This window comes from Cucumis sativus, chromosome 4 (genome assembly GCF_000004075.3).
Source record: "Cucumis sativus cultivar 9930 chromosome 4, Cucumber_9930_V3, whole genome shotgun sequence".
NCBI classification, from domain to species: Eukaryota; Viridiplantae; Streptophyta; class Magnoliopsida; order Cucurbitales; family Cucurbitaceae; genus Cucumis; species Cucumis sativus.
The window spans coordinates 21264980-21287877 of record NC_026658.2 but is presented as its reverse complement, the minus strand read 5'-3'; the positions used below and the strand labels follow the sequence as shown (position 1 = coordinate 21287877).

The 22898-nt window shown below is 35.0% G+C and overlaps 1 long non-coding RNA gene across 2 annotated transcripts; it reads left to right on the top strand.

Annotated features, from left to right (window-relative positions):
• Window positions 1–9383: 9383 nt before the first annotated feature.
• Window positions 9384–12708, top strand: LOC105435270. 2 transcript variants are annotated; one of them, XR_004215939.1, is made up of 3 exons: window positions 9384–9776; window positions 11790–11840; window positions 12169–12708. It is a non-coding gene; the product is annotated as an uncharacterized LOC105435270 (long non-coding RNA). The 2 variants fall into 2 exon arrangements; XR_004215938.1 differs by having other exon boundaries at window positions 11790–12708.
• Window positions 12709–22898: the final 10190 nt, after the last annotated feature.

Genomic DNA, 22898 nt, shown 5'->3' with positions numbered 1-22898 from the left:
TCCAACGCTTGCACTGTCTCTGCTAATTTTCTTTCTATGTAACCTATGTGCAATTCAAGGATCGATCTTCATCCAACCAGTAACTACAGTCGTAATCTTCAACCAAATTGAATACGGCATACCTGTCACCGTTCACTGCAAATCCAAGAACGATGACCTAGGAGTCCATGTCCTTCCGCTTGGACAAGGCTACTCGTTCAAGTTCAGACCCAACCTCGTGGGGACGACCCTGTTTTTCTGCAGCTTCACATGGACTGGACAACACCAAATCTACTGGTTCAATGTCTTCGACGACAAAAGGGATGCAGGGAAATGCACCACATGCAGATGGATCATTCATGAATATAGCATGTGCTTGCAAGACCCGCAAAACCCTGGCAAAGAAACTTGCTATAACTACGGAGATAAGGAGCCAAGCATTATGTAATGAAATATTTTGACATTGGATCTTTTTCATGCAGTTGTTTCCAAGTGCTTAAATTCCGTCTCAGTTAACTCTAATGAAAATGATATAAAAAAAGAAAATACTATAAGTTCGCTCCTTCGCTCGCACTCTCCCACTTTTGTGTCCATACGTAGGCAATATCTATATTGTATAAGTCGTTCTTTTCATCGTGCTATTCACATCATTAAAGGCCCTGAACAAACTAAATCATCACGCTAATTAATGAATCATTAGTTTTGGTCTATCGTCGAACTCCGTCCCTATATTTAAGGAGCCATGTTCGGCCATTCCCAGAAAAGAACGAGGTGTTCTGGTACTTCTGCCTTATCGTCAACTGCAAACCTCGATCGTCCACATTTGTAGCGATTGGATCGATGTACATTTAAATATGAAAGGATGCCAGACTCGAATTTAATCATATATTGATCGTTGCAACTGATTATACGACTTAAACGTGTGCTGCAAAACTCGAGGGTCCAGTACACATGTAACGACTGAAAACAACATAGATTTAAATATCTGAGTGACATGGTACAGAACTTGAACTTCATTATGTAACAATCATGATGGGTGTGTTCGCTTCCCCTTGTACGTTGATCGATAAACATGTAACTGGAGAAGTTGCTTCAGGAATATGAAAATCTTTGATGCCTGGACTAAATGTTACGTTGTTAAAAAATCGCTAACTTAAAATGTCAGACCAAACTGTTACTTCACATCTGCGTGTTCAATGGAAAAGGCGACGAGGGTTATAAAGCAGGAGACCACATTGATGAAAACTAGAGTGTATGAACCAAAGATAGTAGCCGTGGGATTAAATATTTTCAAAAGGTCTTGCAATGTAACAGTTTAACGAAAGAATGAAGCAACTGTATACATTTCCTAAAATATAAGAAACCAAAGACTGGCAAGTTGTGAGCTCTTGGGTTCCAGCGTCCACGCAATTTCAAATAGGTTCACATAGGATGGGTGTAACGACATTTCACACTCGGTTTATTTATTGATAATAGTCAGTAAGGTTGTAGCATGCTTCCCAGATAATAACAACGTTCCTAACAATAAAAAGTGAGTTTAAAAATGTTTTAATTGTTCTTAGCCTTAAACTCTTTTAGAATAATCTCAACATAAAGAATCAATATGTCAAGGAAAAAAGAAATACACAGCACGTGTAACACAAAATATAGAAAAATGCGTGTTAAATTTCAAAACTACCTACGCGAAGTCTCTCTTTCCTTATCACGAACAACTTAACTTCAACAACGGTTTTATAAAATAAAATAATTTGATTGCAATTTTGCAATATGGACCCTTTTTTTAATTCGTTTTACTGTTTTAATGTCCTCCTCCACTTCTGGCCTCACCAACTTAATAGTCCCAGTTTATGCCAACGAAAGCTAACTTTACCCATTTCTTATTTATTCTTTTTCACAATTGTTTAAGCAATAACGACGACAGTAGAAATTATAGTTTAAATATAAACCATTGTTTACCAACATACGAGAAAACAATTTCTTTTCTTTGCACAGACCTACTACATATATCCACTATTTGCACCACGTCCCAATCATACTACAAAATAAAGGGTAGAAAGCCTTCATATTCTTGTCTCTTCCTTTGTGTTTCTAACGACCCCTTAAAAATGGGCTCATCTCCAACGCTTGCACTGTCTCTGCTAATTTTCTTTCTATGTAACCTATGTGCATAAGGATCGATCTTCATCCAACCAGTAACTACAGTCGTAATCTTCACAATAGGCATACCTGTCACCGTTCACTGCAAATCCAAGAACGTTGACCTAGGAGTCCATGTCCTTCCGCTTGGACAAGGCTACTCGTTCAAGTTCAGACCCAACCTCGTGGGGACGACCCTGTTTTTCTGCAGCTTCACATGGACTGGACAACACCAAATCTACTGGTTCAATGTCTTCGACGACAAAAGGGATGCAGGGAAATGCACCACATGCATGGATCATTCATGAATATAGCATGTGCTTGCAAGACCCGCAAAACCCTGGCAAAGAAACTTGCTATAACTACGGAGATAAGGAGCCATTATGTAATGAAATATTTTGACATTGGATCTTTTTCATGCAGTTGTTTCCAAGTGCTTAAATTCCGTCTCAGTTAACTCTAATGAAATGATATAAAAAAGAAAATACTATAAGTTCGCTCCTTCGCTCGCACTCTCCCCTTTGTGTCCATACGTAGAATATCTATATTGTATAAGTCGTTCTTTTCATCGTGCTATTCACATCATTAAAGCCCTAACAAATAAATCATCACGCTAATTAATGAATCATTAGTTTTGGTCTATCGTCGAACTCCGTCCCTATATTTAAGGAGCCATGTTCGGCCATTCCCAGAAGTGGTACTTCTGCCTTATCGTCAACTGCAAACCTCGATCGTCCACATTTGTAGCGATTGGATCGATGTACATTTAAATATGAAAGGATCGAATTTAATCATATATTGATCGTTGCAACTGATTTACGATTAAACGTGTGCTGCAAAACTCGAGGGTCAGTACACATGTAACGACTGAAAACAACATAGATTTAAATATCTGAGGACATGGTACAGAACTTGAACTTCATTATGTAACAATCATGATGGGTGTGTTCGCTTCCCTTACGTTGATCGATAACATGTAACTGGAGAAGTTCTTCAGAATATGAAAATCTTTGATGCCTGGACTAATGTTACGTTGTTAAAAAATCGCTAACTTAATGTCAGACCAAACTGTTACTTCACATCTGCGTGTTCAATGAAAAGGCGACGAGTTATAAAGCAGGAGACCACATTGATGAAAACTAGAGTGTATGACAAAGATAGTAGCCGTGGGATTAAATATTTCAAAAGGGTTTGCAATGTAACAGTTTAACGAAAGAATGAAGCAACTGTATACATTTCCTAAAATATAAGAACCAAAGACTGGCAGTTGTGAGCTCTTGGGTTCCGGGAGCGTCCACGCAATTTCAAATAGTTCCACATAGGTGGGTGTAACGACATTTCACACTCGGTTTATACATGTTTGAGTGTTGAAAATAAAGATAGATGTGATATAGTACAGTCATGCTTCCGATAATAACAACGTTCCTAACAATAAAAAGTGAGTTTAAAAATGTTTTAATTGTTCTCTTAGAACTTTTGAATAATCTCAACATAATAAGAATCAATATGTCAAGGAAAAAAGAAATACACACACGTGTAACACAAAATATAGAAAAACTTTGCGTGTTAAATTTCAAAACTCACGCGAATCTCTCTTTCCTTATCACGAACAACTTAACTTCAACAACGTTTCTTTTCCAAGAAATGTGATAAAATACAAATAAAATTGAACTCTTCATTGATTGCAACTTTGCAATATGGACCCTTTTTTGTTTAATTCGTTTTACTGTTTTAATGTCCTCCTCCACTTCTGGCCTCACCAACTTAATAGTCCCATTTATGCCAACGAAAGCTAACTTTACCCATTTCTTTTTTTGTTTAAGCAATAGACGACAGTAGAAATTATAGTTTAAATATAAACCATTGTTTACCAACATACGAGAAAACAATTTCTTTTCTTTGCACAGACCCTACATACATATATCCACTATTTGCACCACGTCCCAATCATACCGATACAAAATAAAGGGTAGAAAGCCTTCATATTCTTGTCTCTTCCTTTGTGTTTCTAACGACCCCTTAAAAATGGGCTCATCTCCAACGCTTGCACTGTCTCTGCTAATTTTCTTTCTATGTAACCTATGTGCAATTCAAGGATCGATCTTCATCCAACCAGTAACTACAGTCGTAATCTTCAACCAAATTGAATACGGCATACCTGTCACCGTTCACTGCAAATCCAAGAACGATGACCTAGGAGTCCATGTCCTTCCGCTTGGACAAGGCTACTCGTTCAAGTTCAGACCCAACCTCGTGGGGACGACCCTGTTTTTCTGCAGCTTCACATGGACTGGACAACACCAAATCTACTGGTTCAATGTCTTCGACGACAAAAGGGATGCAGGGAAATGCACCACATGCAGATGGATCATTCATGAATATAGCATGTGCTTGCAAGACCCGAAAACCCTGGCAAAGAAATTGCTATAACTACGGAGATAAGGAGCCAAGCATTATGTAATGAAATATTTTGACATTGGATCTTTTTCATGCAGTTGTTTCCAAGTGCTTAAATTCCGTCTCAGTTAACTCTAATGAAATGATATAAAAAAGAAAATACTATAAGTTCGCTCCTTCGCTCGCACTCTCCCACTTTTGTGTCCATACGTAGGCAATATCTATATTGTATAAGTCGTTCTTTTCATCGTGCTATTCACATCATTAAAGCCTGAACAAACTAAATCATCACGCTAATTAATGAATCATTAGTTTTGGTCTATCGTCGAACTCCGTCCCTATATTTAAGGAGCCATGTTCGGCCATTCCCAGAAAAGAACGAGGTGTTGGTACTTCTGCCTTATCGTCAACTGCAAACCTCGATCGTCCACATTTGTAGCGATTGGATCGATGTACATTTAAATATGAAAGGACCAGACTCGAATTTAATCATATATGATCGTTGCAACTGATTATACGATTAAACGTGTGCTGCAAAACTCGAGGGTCAGTACATGTAACGACTGAAAACAACATAGATTTAAATATCTGAGATGGTACAGAACTTGAACTTCATTATGTAACAATCATGATGGGTGTGTTCGCTTCCCTTGTACGTTGATCGATAAACATGTAACTGGAGAAGTTCTTCAGAAAACTTTGATGCCTGGACTAATGTTACGTTGTTAAAAAATCGCTACTAATGTCAGACCAAACTGTTACTTCACATCTGGTTCAATGAAGTTAACAGGAGACCACATTGATGAAAACTAGAGTGTATGAACAATAGTAGCCGTGGGATAATTCAAAAGGGTTTGCAATGTAACAGTTTAACGAAAGAATGAACCAACTGTATACATTTCCTAAAATATAAGAACCAAAGACTGGCAGTTGTGAGCTCTTGGGTTCCGGAGCGTCCACGCAATTTCAAATAGTTCCACATAGGATGGGTGTAACGACATTTCACACTCGGTTTATTTTACAATGTTTGAGTGTTGAAAATAAAGATAGATGTGATATAGTACAGTAAGGTTGTAGCATGCTTCCCAGATAATAACAATCACAATAAAAAGTGAGTTTAAAAATGTTTTAATTGTTCTTAGCTTAGAACTTTTTAGAATAATCTCAACATAATAAGAATCAATATGTCAAGGAAAAAAGAAATACACATGTAACACAAAATATAGAAAAATCGTGTTAAATTTCAAAACTCCTACGCGAATCTCTCTTTCCTTATCACGAACAACTTAACTTCAACAACGGTTTCTTTTCCAAAAAAATCAAATAAAATTGAACTCTTCATTGATTGCAATTTTGCAATATGGACCCTTTTTTGTTTAATTCGTTTTACTGTTTTAATGTCCTCCTCCACTTCTGGCCTCACCAACTTAATAGTCCCAGTTTATGCCAACGAAAGCTAACTTTACCCATTTTTTTCTTTTTCACAATTTGTTTAAGCAATAGACGACATAGAAATTATAGTTTAAATATAAACCATTGTTTACCAACATACGAGAAAACAATTTCTTTTCTTTGCACAGACCCTACATACATATATCCACTATTTGCACCACGTCCCAATCATACCGATACAAAATAAAGGGTAGAAAGCCTTCTATTCTTGTCTCTTCCTTTGTGTTTCTAACGACCCCTTAAAAATGGGCTCATCTCCAACGCTTGCACTGTCTAATTTTCTTTCTATGTAACCTATGTGCAACTCAAGGATCGATCTTCATCCAACCAGTAACTACAGTCGTAATCTTCAACCAAATTGAATACGGCATACCTGTCACCGTTCACTGCAAATCCAAGAACGATGACCTAGGAGTCCATGTCCTTCCGCTTGGACAAGGCTACTCGTTCAAGTTCAGACCCAACCTCGTGGGGACGACCCTGTTTTTCTGCAGCTTCACATGGACTGGACAACACCAAATCTACTGGTTCAATGTCTTCGACGACAAAAGGGATGCAGGGAAATGCACCACATGCAGATGGATCATTCATGAATATAGCATGTGCTTGCAAGACCCGCAAAACCCTGGCAAAGAAACTTGCTATAACTACGGAGATAGCAGCATTATGTAATGAAATATTTTGACATTAGATCTTTTTCATGCAGTTGTTTCCAAGTGCTTAAATTCCGTCTCAGTTAACTCTAATGAAATGATATAAAAAAAGAAAATACTATAAGTTCGCTCCTTTTCTCACACTCTTCCACTTTTGTGTCCATACGTAGGCAATATCTATATTGTATAATTCGTTCTGTTCATTGTGCTATGCACATCATTAAAGACCATGTACAAATTAAATCATCACGTTAATGAATCATTATTTTTGTTTTATTCTCGAACTCTGTCCTCTTTATTTAAGGACCCATGTCACACCTTGTCCTGTAGACCTGCTTGCTTGTCTCACAAGACGTGAAGCGACTCGAGTATCCTTGACGCGATTAAATGCTAAAGACACTCCTCCTAAATTTCTTAACTTAACTCAACCTCCAAAACACTTAACTAATAAGCTTAATGTGGTTAGAACTTATCGCAAAAAAGATAGAACAACCTTTAACTTTTATTTCGTAAGAAGGCGTTTAGTACAAGAACATAATGATTGAACACTTAACCAAAAGATAAAAACTAAGCCTCAACTTTTATTCCTTGTTGCTCAGACCACTAAGGTTTATACGCTCCTTTGAACGCATAAACCCGCTTTTTCATCATGTGGTTCATACACCCCATGTGGTCCTTGACTCTTTATGTGCACATAAAAGTTTGCCTCATATCATACAATATCAAATCAAGCTTTCACCATTATAAATCACACTTGAAACACATAAACTTTTCATACAAATCATTTTCGAAACTCTTCTATCTTTGAATCATTCTTCAAAATAACAAAGTGAAATCACATAAAACATTTAAGAAAACCACTCACAGATCTCAAATCAAACCCTTGGTTGACAAGCTTGCTCGGTTTCCTCTTGTCCTAAAATGATGGGAAACAACTCCAATTAATTCCCTTCATTCTAAAACATCAAACACAGCCCCAAAACACTTAGTAAATTCTCTTTAAAACATAAACGCATGCCCAAAATGCCATGCTAATTTCTTAAAGTCGGCCACTGCCTAAAACCTCATTCTCGGCCAAAACTCTACTTCTTCTTTAGAGCATTATAACTTAAAATCTAGAACTCGAATAAAAATATTTCCTTCCACAAAGTTGTAAAATGTCTTAATATTCATACCTCAAATTTCAACATCATATTCCAACAAATGAACAATACAGCCCACTAAAAGTCCACGTTGTTCAGAACCACCCGTAATCTGACCTTGCTTGCTTTCTCTACAGTTAAAACACAACCGACCCTTATCCAAATTAAACCAGAAACCCCAACATAGAAAATAGACTCAAAATGGAAACGTTTGAGCCTAATTTCATTCAAGATACTTAAATGGATTGTGATAAATTCAACATTGAAGCTATTGTATTTTTACAGTTCCTAAGTTGACACCTCATCCTTGCTTAAATCCACCTTAAACCTTCTTAGAACACCTCCTGCTTACTTTTACACTTCAAAACACAAGCTAACAAGGCTTTGACACTTTAATAAATCTTTAAACCGATTGCCTTAAACATGCCACATAGTTGTCCAAAACGAATAGCTAACTTCCAAGGTCTTCTCACCTACTTTCTTGCCTAGACAATATAACCCGACTGAGAAAAGTTATAACTTAAATCCGTAACTTTTTCGCAACACTTCCTTCTACAAAGTTGTTCCAAAATTCATTGCCTTTCTTCCCTTTAAATTTCAAAGCAAAACGCTAAACAATTTGTTCTGTAGCGCTCTGAGAGTGCAGCTTGCTCAGATTCACTCTCGAATTGACCCTCTCGTCTTCTCTTATCCAAAACTTCAACTTTATAATATCCAAAATGCCCAGCCGCCTTACTCAATAAAATATACTCAAATTTTGAACTTTCAAGATCAATTTGAGTGCAAATGCCCAAGGGAGTTGTGAAAAACTTCTTTCTGAAGTTAGCTAAAATGTCCAATCTCTATGATCTTTCTTTCTCGCCATCCTTAAACATTTAAAACGCCTCAAGTACTATTCTTGGATAATTAACCAAGTATTTTCCTTCTTTCAAACCTTTTAAACCCTTTGAAAAATATAAGATACCTAAAGTTCAAGTCTTACATGTCACCATTCACTACAATTGTCATGTTGTTATTTATCTTTAAGGTAATAACCTCAACTTAGTATAAAGAGTTATTCATTACAGTCGAATGGTTGCATGACTGTGAGAGAAGTTTCTAAGAGTTACAACTTAGACATACTACTACACTCGTTCTTGCGTTTCTTATGCCTGGAAAGGAATATGAAGTCTTTTCTGACGTGTACCACCAAGGCCTAAGATGCTTTTTGATGCATGAAGGGAAAGTAATAGCTTATGCGTCCAGACAATTAAAGGTGCACGAACATAACTATCCAACACATGACTTAGAATTGGCAGACATTGTCTATGGGTTGAAAATTTTGACACACTATCTGATGAGAGAAAAGTGTAGCATCTTCTGTAAGCACTCATTCCATTCACCTTTTATGTATACTAATATTGTTTAAGTTGTGAAAAAGAAAACAAGTTTAAAATCCAAGAAAAATTCTATATGAGTTACATCATTTTTATGAGAAAATTTTCTTAGATGCAATTTTATTTTGGTGCTCAATAAGAAATTTAAAATGTGATGGAAAATTAACAAAGAAAATAGCCACATTTAAAGTTTGGTATTGAGTTGTGGACATAAAGTCATTTCATATTTATTTAGGGGGAGGGGGGCGGGAAGATCTCAACTCCCTTCTTCTCCTTCTTCATTTTTCTAGAGTTTTCTTCTTCTTCTTATTGAAGGTTGACTAACACCCCTCTCCATCTCTCAAAATTTTCTCTTGTGCCACCATCTCTCTTTCTCTCCTTCGCGCCAACGCCACCCAAGTTGACCAACACGTGTCGATCTACCTACTTGACTGTCAGAGAGCCTCATCTCCCATCATCCATGCAGATCTATACATGGAAGTTTTGTGTCGTTGTTTCTCAACTTGCGTCGCGCCAACTTTTTGCACCAACCACAAGTCACTCTCTAATGCCTCCCTTACAGCCATCGTGCACAGTAACTCACCAGAGATTAAGGCAGCCACTGATTTTTGTTCGTTCTTCATTTAGATCCATCACTTAGAGTAAGATTCTTATGGTTCGGGGTTGTCTTTTTTGGTGATTGTGAATACCCATTAAGTTTAGGCATGAGTTTAACATTACCCATTGTATTTTGATGCTAGATTCAATTTTTTTAGGAGTTTGGGCCGTTGTCTAACCATATAGAAGCTTGAAATTAGGTGTTTGGCAGAATCTGGGTAAGATTTTAAGCTTTTGGAGTCTATTTTGAGTACCCATCTGACCTTAGTGATAGTATTGAGTAAACCATCATTGTGGATGCTTGATTTTAAACTTAGAAGGTGGTTAGGATGTTGCTCATTGAATCTAAGCATTAAGATTAGATTACTTATAAGACTTTAGTCCTAAAGTTGAATGTTAGAGATCAAGAGGGGACTTTCGTTTAGCTTTTGGAGGTCGTTGGGTGTTGTTTCTACATGTTTGAAACATAAATGGTTTGAGTGACCTTAGGAAGTCTTTAAGTTTGACTCATGGTAATCTAATGGGTATAAATCCCAAGCCTCATCGATAGTGGAGATAAAGTGTATCTACATAAAAGATTCGTTGAATTTGAACTAAGTAGGATGCTCATGGGGTTAAGTATCTAGTTTTCAAGTTCAAGGGTTCGTAAGTGAAAGGCTTAGTCTAATCCTAAGCGCTTTGAAAGTTCACGGTCTTTAGACAAATAAAATGAATTTAGATGGCCTCAAATCGGATTACCTTGGTTATTTCTGAACACCAACTAACAAGGTTCAGAGCCTTTTTGGTAAGTTTTGGTTAAGGATCAGTGCTTTAATAATTTATACTAATAGTTTGAAGTTTTGTTATGTTCTAAGTATTCAATATTTTGTTTACTTGTAATCTATTTGAAAGTTTCACATTGAAACGTCTGGTTTTCAAAGCTTATTTGATTAGGGGATTTTGTCTTTGAAAGCATAGTTCAAAACAAATTGTTTACTGAAAGTTTTTGTGAACATTTGAATTTTGCTTACAAACTTTTTTAATGAAAAACTTAAAGAAAGAGACAGCCCTGGCAGAAACTTGGTCTTTACAAACCATCTCTGGTTTTTATTTCAGTTTAAACTACACAAGAAGGATTAATATATAAATTTGGATTTGTTTGAAAGTTAACTTATTATTTGAATAATGCTTGAGCAAATTAAGAGGCTAAGTGAATGCTTTCTGAAGCAGAAAATAGGCCACTGACTTTTCATGCAATTTCGAGAAGACTAGTTTTTCAAGTATCCTAGAGTGTAAAGATAGAACTAAAAGACCTATTGGATATGGTAGGAAAGATAATTCAATGTCCTGTAACTTTCCTACAACACTTGTTAGCCAATTTTGACTGGAAATGTGTTCAAATTTAGGAGGAAAGTAGGAGGTTGCAAAGAATACGATTTTAAAGTACCTATTTTTCAGGGTAAATTCTGGACAAATCCAGTGGGAATCCCACATTCATTTCTTCAAGTAAGTTAAAGAGGGTTCTAAAATGAAAAGTTTTATATAAATTACATTAATATTTTTATTAAGTATTGAAGAAGTTATGAGTGGTTGAAGTTAGCCAACTGAAGTTGGAAATGTCTGGAAAAGTATGAATTATGATTTTATTTGTTAAAAGTGTAGCATTCATGAGCGCCATAATTTGTGCATCATCTTATTTCATGAGTGTCATTGTATGAATATTGGGTATTTGACTCGTAGGTATTGGGTATTTATAAACCCCAAGTATTTGGCTCGTTAGATTGATATTTAGATTGTTAATAGATCTAAATCTCCAAGGTATGGATATTGGGTATAAGAGCATATGGAAACGAAAGAACTAATGAGTTTGACTTAAGTTTGGACATCCATTTTACTAAGGATCTAAATTTGAGGTTTAAAGGTTTGGAAGTGGATTTTTAGTCTAGTCCAAGGAGATTCGAGAATGTAATGACTCTAAAAATGTAAAATAGCTTGAATGCTCATAATGAAGTGTTTTTAGAGATTGTTGTGCCATCGCTAACTGAAAATAACTGAGAGACCTTAATTTTGTGTTTTAGGCCAACTTGAAATAGGGAAAGCATATAATCTAGGGGATCAAATCGTTGATGGTAAGTGGCTCATTTTCAAACATTCTTTGTACATATACATGTTATTTTATGATATCATTTGGAAATTACCATGACTTAAACTTGTTATGACTACGCTTTCGTTTATGTTTAAACAACGTGTTTACTTATCGTGATTCATAGCAATATTTATGACTTGGATTTTATAAAAGTGGGTTTCAAGTTCCTAATTTTATTTATACTTAAATGGTGTGTTTATTCGTCACAATTTTAAAATGCGTATGACTTGAACTTTGTTAAATCATGTTTCAAGTTTATTATTCTACATGGTTTGAAATATGATTAATCGATGTTTATGGTGAACAAGAAGGTGATTTTCCAAAGGCTGCATGAATGTGTTTTCGTAGCACCACCTATGGTTATCAGGGGGTTTCAAGATTGAAAGAGGTCGTGACCAGAGATCTGAGAACCTGAGCCTAGGTGAGGACATAGATGGAGGATGTGATTTTGGCTTCAGGCCTAGTTTAACCCTTGGTGGGTGGCTCTATGTGCACATAGGAGCAGATATTCATATAGTTATTGTGGTAGGTTCTAAGTATGTGTGAGCTTCGTTTAGCTGCGTATTTTCTTCTAGATATGGATCACATGTGAACTATTTTGGGTCGTGTATTTAGTATTCTTTCATGGTCAGGTCAAATGGAGGATGCTATCGTGGGCGGTACTAAATATGCGTGAGCTAGTTTTGGCCGCAGGATTCTTTGGTCATGTGCGAGCTATCCTTGGTCGTATATTTAGATGTCTTTCCATTGTTGGATTTAGGCATAGGTTTGTTGGCATTACTTGGAAATTATTGTAATACATGATTTTAACTTTTAAATTATTATTTCGTTATGGATGTCACATTTAAACACTTTGAGAGTATGTTTTATGAGCTTTTACTTTTAAAAAGTTACCATTCACTGAGTTTTTAGCTTCACGTTTTCAATGTTTTCTTCCCACCATTAGTTATAGATTCTTATTCTTTTTGTGTATCTATACTGTCACACCCCGCCTTGGACACCTGCTCACTCGTCTCGAGATGTGGCGTGTTAGCCAAAGTAATTTGCCTCTTTAACAACCTAAACTGACACATGACATGGAATCGTGAAACAATTAACAACGGAAGTATTATAATTTCAAACACATAAAATCATAGTGTGACCCACTTGAAATCTTTTATAAAATAAAATACAACATGGATAAAGAACAAAACATGAATAAATTAGTGTTTCAACAGTCACATGATTATTTTGAAACAAACAATGTCCTTTGTATAAAGAAAACTATGTTGGCCTGGCAGCAGTATGTTCAACACGCAAAGATCCACAATTTGTACCTCGAAAGTAGGAAAACATTTTTTAAAGGGTAAGTGGAAAGAATTAGTGAGCAACAGTTTTATAAAACATGTTTTCGTAAACATTTTAGTATAAAATTGAAGCTTAAATACATTTATTAGTAAATAGTGATAACAAAAACTTGAACATTTGCATAACTTTTTTAAGACGATCCTCCATAGCCACAGGCAGTATTTACCCCTTCGTCCGAAGACGAGACAGTCGATGGGTAGCTAACCCTCCTCCTTTAAGACATAACAATATACTCTTTCTGATGGCCCATAGTTAAAAATAGGTTCGTCAACTGTACCATCAGTGTCACACCCCAAACTATACTACGATGATAACGACGAGGTGGTAGGAATAGGATGCGAGTTTGTTACAACCTTGAAATTTTCTTATCACGAAATCTTATTCTCAACTCCTTTTAAACTATTAACACTCAAAACGCAATGGAGGACAATGAAATGTCATGCAAAGTAAATACAAACCAAAACGTAAACTTTATTAATAACAGGCGTTTCATACATTATGACAATACTTTGACCAAATAACCAAGGCTTAACTATGTTCAAAATGCCTTGAATCACATCACTCTAAATCCTTCAACCTTCTTCTCTACTTGGTCTAAACTCCCGATCCTGGAAGATAAATGTTTAAAATGCAAGCCTAAAAGACTTAGTGAGGTTTTATGGAAACCTTTCGCAATACCTTTTCATAATCATTTCGAATAAACAACATCAAATTACTTTATTTTGTATAAACCTTTCTTTATGCTTAACAAACACATTTATAACATAAAAATTTCACATAAATACACATTAGTTAACAGTCATTCCTTTCACCAAGGATCCCAAATCGTTCTCTATGCTTGGTCTCATTACTTTGTGTTTGACTACTATATCAACAGTATTTAAGAACATACCGATTCTTCCTTGTTTCTCAACTCGCTAAGCTTTATATGCTCCTTTAAACGCATAAGCCAATGTCTTATCACCATGTAGTTCGTACCCCCAGTGGTGGCCTTAACTCTTTATCTGCTCATAAAAATTAGCATCATCTCAAGGAATCAACTAATGGTTTGAAAGCTATTTCATAGTACTGAAATCATAATCATCAAATCAAGCTTTAACATTATAAATCATGCTTGAACACACATAAACTTTTCATAAAAATGTCTTTTTGGAACACTTTCTCATTTGAAATCATCTTTCAAAATAGTAAAGGGAAATCACAAGAAAGATTTTAACATAAAAAAGTTTAAGAAAGTCATTCACCAAACTTTACCAAAGAAGTCCTTCTTCTTCTTCTCGCAAGCATCTTCTCGCGTGGCTAAACCAGTAGCACTTCAATATTTCAACAAAACTCTCATCTTCCCCTCTTTAGTTACCCAAAACCTCTTATTTAAAGAGCCCTTAAACTAACTTAGTTATGCATAAACTCTTCTCAGTTTTCCATCTCTTGCATAAAAATTCACACATGTAAATTTAATATTCAACCTAGCCATGCTTAAATCTTTAATCTTACACGTTAACCCCTGTCAAATCAGATTTGACATTTTCATCGCCAGACCTTGCTTCCTGCCTAACCACAACCACGAATAACTTCAACCACTTAACATTTCTCAGAAATGACCTTATCACATGGTTATATTTTTTACTATAAGAAACCTTTCACGAGAACTAACCAACTTTTCGTTGCATAGAACACTTATCGCGAACTTAAACTCCAAGGTTTCCTTGCAAACTTCTTCTCCATGAAACACTTGGTTATTCTCGTGAAGACCACCCAAAACTCTGATTCTAACACTCAAAACTTTCACTTATTGACATACGTGAAGACTGTTTCTCTTCTTATCGCACAACTTCTTTCGTGAACTACCCAGTTAATCGCAAAAACGTATACTAACCATAAAAGATTTTATCGTTAATCCTTTCTGCGGACTTATTCAAACACCAACTTCTTAATACTTAGATGAATTTTACTTCCTTACCCAAATGAGAAATGGGTCTCACAATTAGTATAGAGTTAACCACATGTACACAATAGGTTTCATGGAATATTCAGGCATGGCACAAAAACATTTGAAAACATGAAATATTTCCTTGAAGTTATTCAAAATATTCCCTTGAATAATGAAATCATAACATAGCATGGAAATATCATTTCAGGAAACATTTATCAATAGCATGGCTTGTTTAGAACTTGATATATGTTTAGCAAATCATTTTACTTGTAAATCCTAAAATAAAGTTCAATAAATACTTTGGAAATCATGATGTTACTCACAAGCTATTGCTTGTAGAGCTTTGAAAATCATGTTTAGTAAATAATGATTTAAAACATGGTGTTACTCACAATCCTTGTATAGCCTTGGTCTCCGGAAATTCCTCATAATTCTATTTGTCTTAAAAGAATCATATTTTATCCTTAATAACTTCCTTCAACATGAAAATATGCAAAAGATCCTTAAAAATTCCCAAAAATATCAAAACAGACCAACACAACTTGAAAACAACCCATTGGAGACTAAATTCAATGATCCAACATGTTCATGTAGTTGACATGCGAGTGAGGATATCCAATGCAATGAGTTTTCATAAGACCGAACTGTAATATAGTAAGGACTAGATGTAACTCTATTAACTTGTTAGGTTTCTATTCCATTATGATGACCTAGGTAACTTAGTCTTATTCTTGAGTGTATTATGAACTCCTCTTCGCAAGAGATTGTCCTTTGATTTGTATGGGTGAGAGTGGCCAGATTGCCGACTCAGTAAGATTATTATTTTGGACACAAGATCGAGTTGAGCGCTAAGAATATAATTACACAAGATCGAAGTCACTCCTTCCCTACTTTAGGGTAACTAGATGAGTGTTCTCTTAAATGATGTCTTCATGACTTGAAAAAAGGGCCCTACCCTCTCTATGACACTAATATTTACGATTAGAGGTAACCCAAGGGTAAAACATCAATTTGACCCAGCTAGTGTTACGAACACTCGTGAAGGACTAACTTACTGTTATTGGTCTATATCTGTGGGCACAGAAATATATCTACAGTGAGAAGAGTTCAGTTGTGAGTCTTTAGTGGAGTGTACACACAATTAACGAATATTGATTAATGTGGTTAATGATTTTAGCCAATTAATCTCAGATCGTTGTAGTTTCTGATCTGTAGGTCCATTAGGTACCATTCCTAGCTCATAAAGGGTAATGAGATTTATTTATATTGGTTGTAATCTAAAATGTTTAAATTTACTTGGGGAATTAGTATAATGTATAGTGATCACTATAAATCATAATGTATAATCTAAATAAAAAAATCACATCAAACTAATACATACCGATATGCAACGGCGACGGCGAAAGACGAAAACGAAATGGTGGCGAGCGACAGGCACCGATGGTGATGAATCTCCTCTTCTTCTTCTTGGTCTCCCTCTCTCTCACTTTTCATTCTCTTTTCCCTTTTGATTCTGTAGAAGAGGTGGGTTTAATGGAAGGAGAACTCCCGACGCTTTCCAAATCGTTACGAATAACCACCTTATTCCCGACACCATTAATGATTCGTCGAGAATAGGTAACCTTTTTCCTGATGTGTTTGATATCATGTTAGAGGAAGGAAAAACGATATAATTAATGATTTTCCCCTCCTTCGATGTGACACTGTGGATGTCGGGTAACTGGCATATTCCCAACGTCGTAAGGGATACGTTGGGAATAGATATCCTTTTTACCAATATTTCTAACATCACGTCGAAGGAAATTTGATTGTATAATTAATTATTACAGGTAGTCTCGACGTGAATTTATATGCGTTGGAGAAAATAGCATCCCCCGACGTCTGTATTTGTGCATCGGTAGAAACCACCTTCTACCGACGTTTGCTTTCCCAATAATTTTTCGTGCGTCAGGAAAAGTCCAATTAATTCTTGTAGTGCACAACAGACTGGAAGCAACTATCAGGCTTTTAGATCATGATCTCTTCTTGGAAAGTTGAAAACATTTGGAAATGGTGAGCTAAATAGCCCAATGAGTGACAATTTTAAACATAGTTTTAAAATAACCAAACTTTAGTCTTTTTCATAAATCATTCATAAAACGTAAAATAAAGTATAAAATCTTAAAACTTCATTTTGATGAACTTTTTCTGCTTTTAAAATCTCTCTTTCTATCTTTTAGAAGCTCTATTACTTTCTAAAATAAATCTATGCTTAGTTATCTCTGTTAGTTTTATACATTGGAAGCTCGATAAAGATAGTAACTAGCTCGACCTATCTATGCCTAAAAACTTGGTCATGACTATATCATGTCAGAATTCGGTCAAGATAGCAGTGTTCTATTCATACTATCTTGCTTGAACTCGGTCACCATAACAGAGCTCTGTTCATACTATCCTTCCTGAACATAGTGGTAGCGGCTAAGTTGGTCAGCATAGTTGTATACCCTTGAAACTTTATGCACGTTGACCGTAAAAAAACTCGGTATATAGAACATGCATGGTTTTCTTGCTTAAAACCACACAACCAAATAGAGGGTGTGCCTCCTAGATAATTAACGCATACCTCTCGTGAGATGACGTGCTAAATTCTTAATAAGTGAAAAAACTCTTCTTCTTGTCTCTTCACAAAGCTCTTCCCTCAAGCTATCAAGATCTTCACAACTTTTGCAACAAAAAAACAACTCTCCAAATTAACTTCGTCACCTAAAACTTTTACAATCACAAATTTACTTTAGCTCTCTCACTAACTCAAGGAAATACAAATAAACAGTGAAATAACTTAACTTCTTCTCTTTACTAACTTAAAATTTACAGAGTACATACTACAAATTTTAACTCTTGAACTATACATTATATAGAATAAAACCAAGTCTGATCTTCTCACGTCATTCTTCTCGTCAACAAGATACTGAACACCTTCCTTCATTCACTGCCTAATGTTCTCTATAGTGGTGTTTAGGAGCATTACACTCCGACAGCTTGTCACACCCTGGTTCAAATGTCACACAACGTGATCAAATGGAGGGCATGCCGCATAGACATTCAACGCATTCCTCTCATGAGATGACGCGCTGAAAGTCTAGTAAGTGGAACAACTTTTCTTCTTATCTCTTTGCAAAGCTCTTCCCTTGAGCCTTACATACCTTCACAACTTTTGCAGCGTAAAAACAACTCTTCAACTTAACTTCGTCGCCTAACATACAAGCACAACTTAACTTTAGCTCTTACGTGATAACTCAAGGAAATAAAAATAAACAACGGAATAACTTAACTTCTTCTCTTTATTAACTTAACAATTATAGAGTACAAATTACAAATTTCAACTCTTGAACTTTACTTTGCATAAAATAAAATCAAGTATAACCTTCTCACGTAGTTTTTTCTCCCACCAAGGTGCTGCTCACCTTCCTTCATCCACCACTTAATGCTGCTCTCTCTTGTCGTGTTTAGAAGTATTAAACTTCGACTACTTCTCACACCCCACCTCATAGTCACACCAAGTGATCAAATGGAGGTTGTGCCACCTACACATTCAACACATACTTCTCGCCAGATGACGTGTTGAACGCCTAGTAAGCATAACAACTCTTCTTTTGTCTCTTCACAAAACTCTTCATTTAAGCCATAGAGACCTTCAGAACTTTTGTAGTGGAAAAACAACTCTTCAACTTACTTTATTGTCACACTTTTCAAGTACAAATTAACTTTAGCTCTTAGGCGACAACTCAAGGAAATACAAATAAACAGTGAAATAACTTAACTTCTTCTATTTACTAACTTATCAGTTACAAAGTACAAATTACAAATTTCAACTTTTGTAATTTACTTTGCATAAAATAAAATTAAGTCTGATATTTCACTTCTTTTTTCTTCCTACCAAGGTGTTACACACCTTACTTCATCCACTGCCTAATGTTACTATTTATAGTGGTTTTTAAGAGTATTAGACTCTAATTCCGTTTGTTTTCCTTTTTGTTCATCTTTAATCCAACTTAAAGACATCCTTTAGGATTTTCCTTTCCTTTCTTCACCACTTCAATTCGTTCTTTGAGGTGGGATTCGCTTCACTAGCATTTATCCACCTAGATCTGGGATTCACTTTTACCAGCATCTCGCGTTAAATCAAGGATTTGAACTTGTCTTGTGATAACTCAAACTCCATTACTTGATCACAAACAATCAACTTCAAATGAGAGACATTAGCTCAACAGATAACATTTAACACATAATATTGATATGATACAACAAGCATCAAGGAAAGGATTACAAAAGAAAGTTTTTCATACAAACATTCATAAAAATACTTTCTTAGTTGAGAAGTCCATAAATTTACAATGTTACAGTGATAAATAACATTCATTCATTTAGGAGGGTCATTTATTCATGAAATCATTCACAAATAAACATTTGTTTATCAGGATCACTTACGACAACACTTAGCCTCAAATCTTTCTTTGTTTGGCTTCTGGCTTTCTCTTTTTACCTATTGATTCCTTCAACCGACTTTTCAACACTCTAAAATTTCTTATGAACAACTCATAGAACATTTAGCAATTTTCATTCTTTTCTTCCAGCCTTTGGTCCTACTTATAGCGACCTTACATCCAATGATATCTTCTTTGCTTTACATGTGTCATCTTTTCATTATGTCGCTCTATGCAGCCAACCCAAACCCAACATGTAAGCTAAATGTCAATTATGAATAGACAATTCCCTTTAGATGCCAAACTTATCTCCTTGGAAAGCTAAACTTCTTTAAGTGGCATAACTCTCTTCTGGGAAGCAACAAACTTTTACTTTTCTCCAGAGGGTCGTTATGGCAACACACTTGGGCACAGGTACTTCTCCTTGCATTGCTAACCCAAACACTTAGTCCTTAGTGTTAAACGCAAGCTTCTTCTTCGCCAGTAACCTCAACACGTTACCTACTTCCATGAGATGGTTCTTAGACTCAAATAATTCTCTTTGCATTACCCTTTCTCCAATCGCATTCTTCTTTGCATAATGCCTCTTTTTATACTTGGTCAAACTCAAATTTCATCATATATTGATCGTTATAACTCTCGATGTGATTAAACATGTTCTGTAAAACTCGAGTGTCAATACATGTAACGATCGAACCCATGTAAATTTAAATATTTGAGGATATACCACACTTGAATTTCATTATATAACAATCATGAAGGTTGTATTCCCTTTATGGGTGTATGAATAAAATAGGTAACCCGACAACAACTACCGAACCTATATTATATGGGTTGGATTGGGTTGAAAACATTGGATTTTTTTAGTTAAGTTCAGTCTCGGGTTGGAGGGTTGAAAATTTTGGTTCAACCCAACCCAACCTGTCACACTCCTTCCCATGCCACCTTGTCTTAGCTCAAGAAATTTTGGTGAAACTGGTCAACAAATACCACCACTTTCCTCAGCGATACCTATTGACTATGAACTTACTCTTAATTAAAATATTTGTAACACATCGAAAACATAAAATATACATTCACAAACACATAGAAACTTATAGTGTAACCCACACGTGGAAAATATACTATAACACGAGTCTGACATAGACATATGTACAATAAACTAACATCAGAGTTGAAATTAAAAAACTCGAACAATTGACAACTAGAACTCCAATCTCATAAACAATCCAAAAGACTAACTCAAAACAACACATACTGGAAGGAAACTCAAAACTATTCCACTAGTAGATCAACAATAGAGCCAGATACCAGTTCCATGATCTCTACCGAAAAAGTTAAAAAATATTTTGGAAAGCGTGAGTGTTGGGGGAAAATATTAACCCATTTTTAGTTATCTTATTCTCAATCCGTATCATTCATATGTTTATTATTTAATTTTGATATTTTTGTGCAGAAGATGAAAGTAGACTCCAATTCGAACCAAACGACACAAAAATTACCTAATTCGTGTTGGGATTTATGTCATAAAACTTGTAGATTGTAAATATAATAAATTGACCGTTGTTCATAAAGTATTATTATTGTAATAATTGTTATTGATGTTGGAATTTATGTCCTAAAACTCATAATTTGTAATCATATTCTATTTAGTAAGTCGTTATTGACACTATAATCTTAAAGACAATAAACTAAGGACCCGAGACTATTATTGTGTAAACTTGAACTTTATGTAGAGACATAAATGTGGATCAAGTTCGATTATATAGACTAAATAGTCTATAGTATATGAATACAGTTGGACACCTTATTCTAGGGACACTATGGATACGACTCACTTTGTAATTAGTACAAATGATGTGATCCTGAATCGTTTGTGTAGAGACACGAAAGGGAGGGCATCTTATGTAAAGAGTTCACATAAGACTAGAACAATGAAATAGTTACTTTTAAGTCATAACACCGTTAACTTTGTAAAATTGACTATTTTGTTTATAGATATCCAATGTAACTTAATCTTAATCTTGAGCTAACTATGAATTTCTGTTCACACGAAACACGAAATTATCCTTGAAGTTGCATTTTAGTTTTTTTTGTTTAGTTTCATCCCATTTCTTATACTTAGTGTTCAAATTATTTGTTGTATTTTCAATAAATCTCTAGAATATAGTCAATGCATTTAGTTTATTGTCGATTTATTTTCTTTTAAAAAGACCTTATCAGCCTTATCTACCTATTCTTACCTAAAAAATATTTGTTTTTGCAATTTAATAGTTTTGGTTAATTAATTTTAAAATTAACAAAAAGTAGAAAGCCTAAATTTAGTATTTAAGAAGATAATAGTTTGATTTTGTTTGGTTTTAGGGGCCGATTGAGAATCGAGTTGAACTAATTGGTTTTCTAAAATAAAAAAAAAAAAAAAAAAAAACCAAACTGATGTCCATTAAAATACAAAATCAATGGTTTAATTTTTTATTTTATTAGATCATCTAGGTTGGTTTGTTTTCTAAGGATAAATGTAATATGTAGCAATTTTATGTATAATAATTAATTACATAACAACATTGTTCGCATGAGATTTTTGGAGAAATTTAATTAGTGGAGTTGAACTTGTGTTGATATTATGTTTGTTTTGATTTGATATGATGTGGTTCAATTTCTAGTATTTGATCCTCTAATTCTCTGTCGGTTGAATTCTTTTGTTTGATTTGAGAAAGTGGAACACATGTTGTTCTTGAAGTTAAAGTATTTGAAGAAAACTTGTATCTTCAAAGGAGCTTCAATCTTTGAAAACAATCGACTTTAGGAGTTAGGGAGTCTTTTAGCTCTTAGAAGAATTTCCTCTTGATCTCCTGGAGTCAAAATTTTTCAACATTTGTAAATGAGGAGAACTCTTAGGGGCCGTTTGGGGGAAGGGTTGAGTTATGGAAGGGTTAGGGTTATGATAAAACTAGTGTTATGATAAAACTAGTTTTATGATAAAAGTTGTTTGGGGGAAGGGTTATGTGAGTAGTGTTATGATAGTGTTATGATAAGATTTGTTTGGGAGAAGGGTTATGTGATTAGTGTTATGATAGTTTTATGATAAGATGTGTTTGGGGGTAGTGTTATGTGGGTAAGGTTATGATAAGATGTGTTTGGGGAAAGTGTTGTATTGGTAGTGATGTGATATATTTATTATTTAATTAATTTTTTTTAGCAAATTCATATTTAAAATGCAATGGTCAAATTGAATTATTTTGAAATTTTGAAGATGAAAATTAAATTACGTCACATTCATTTTACTAGTTCAAATGTA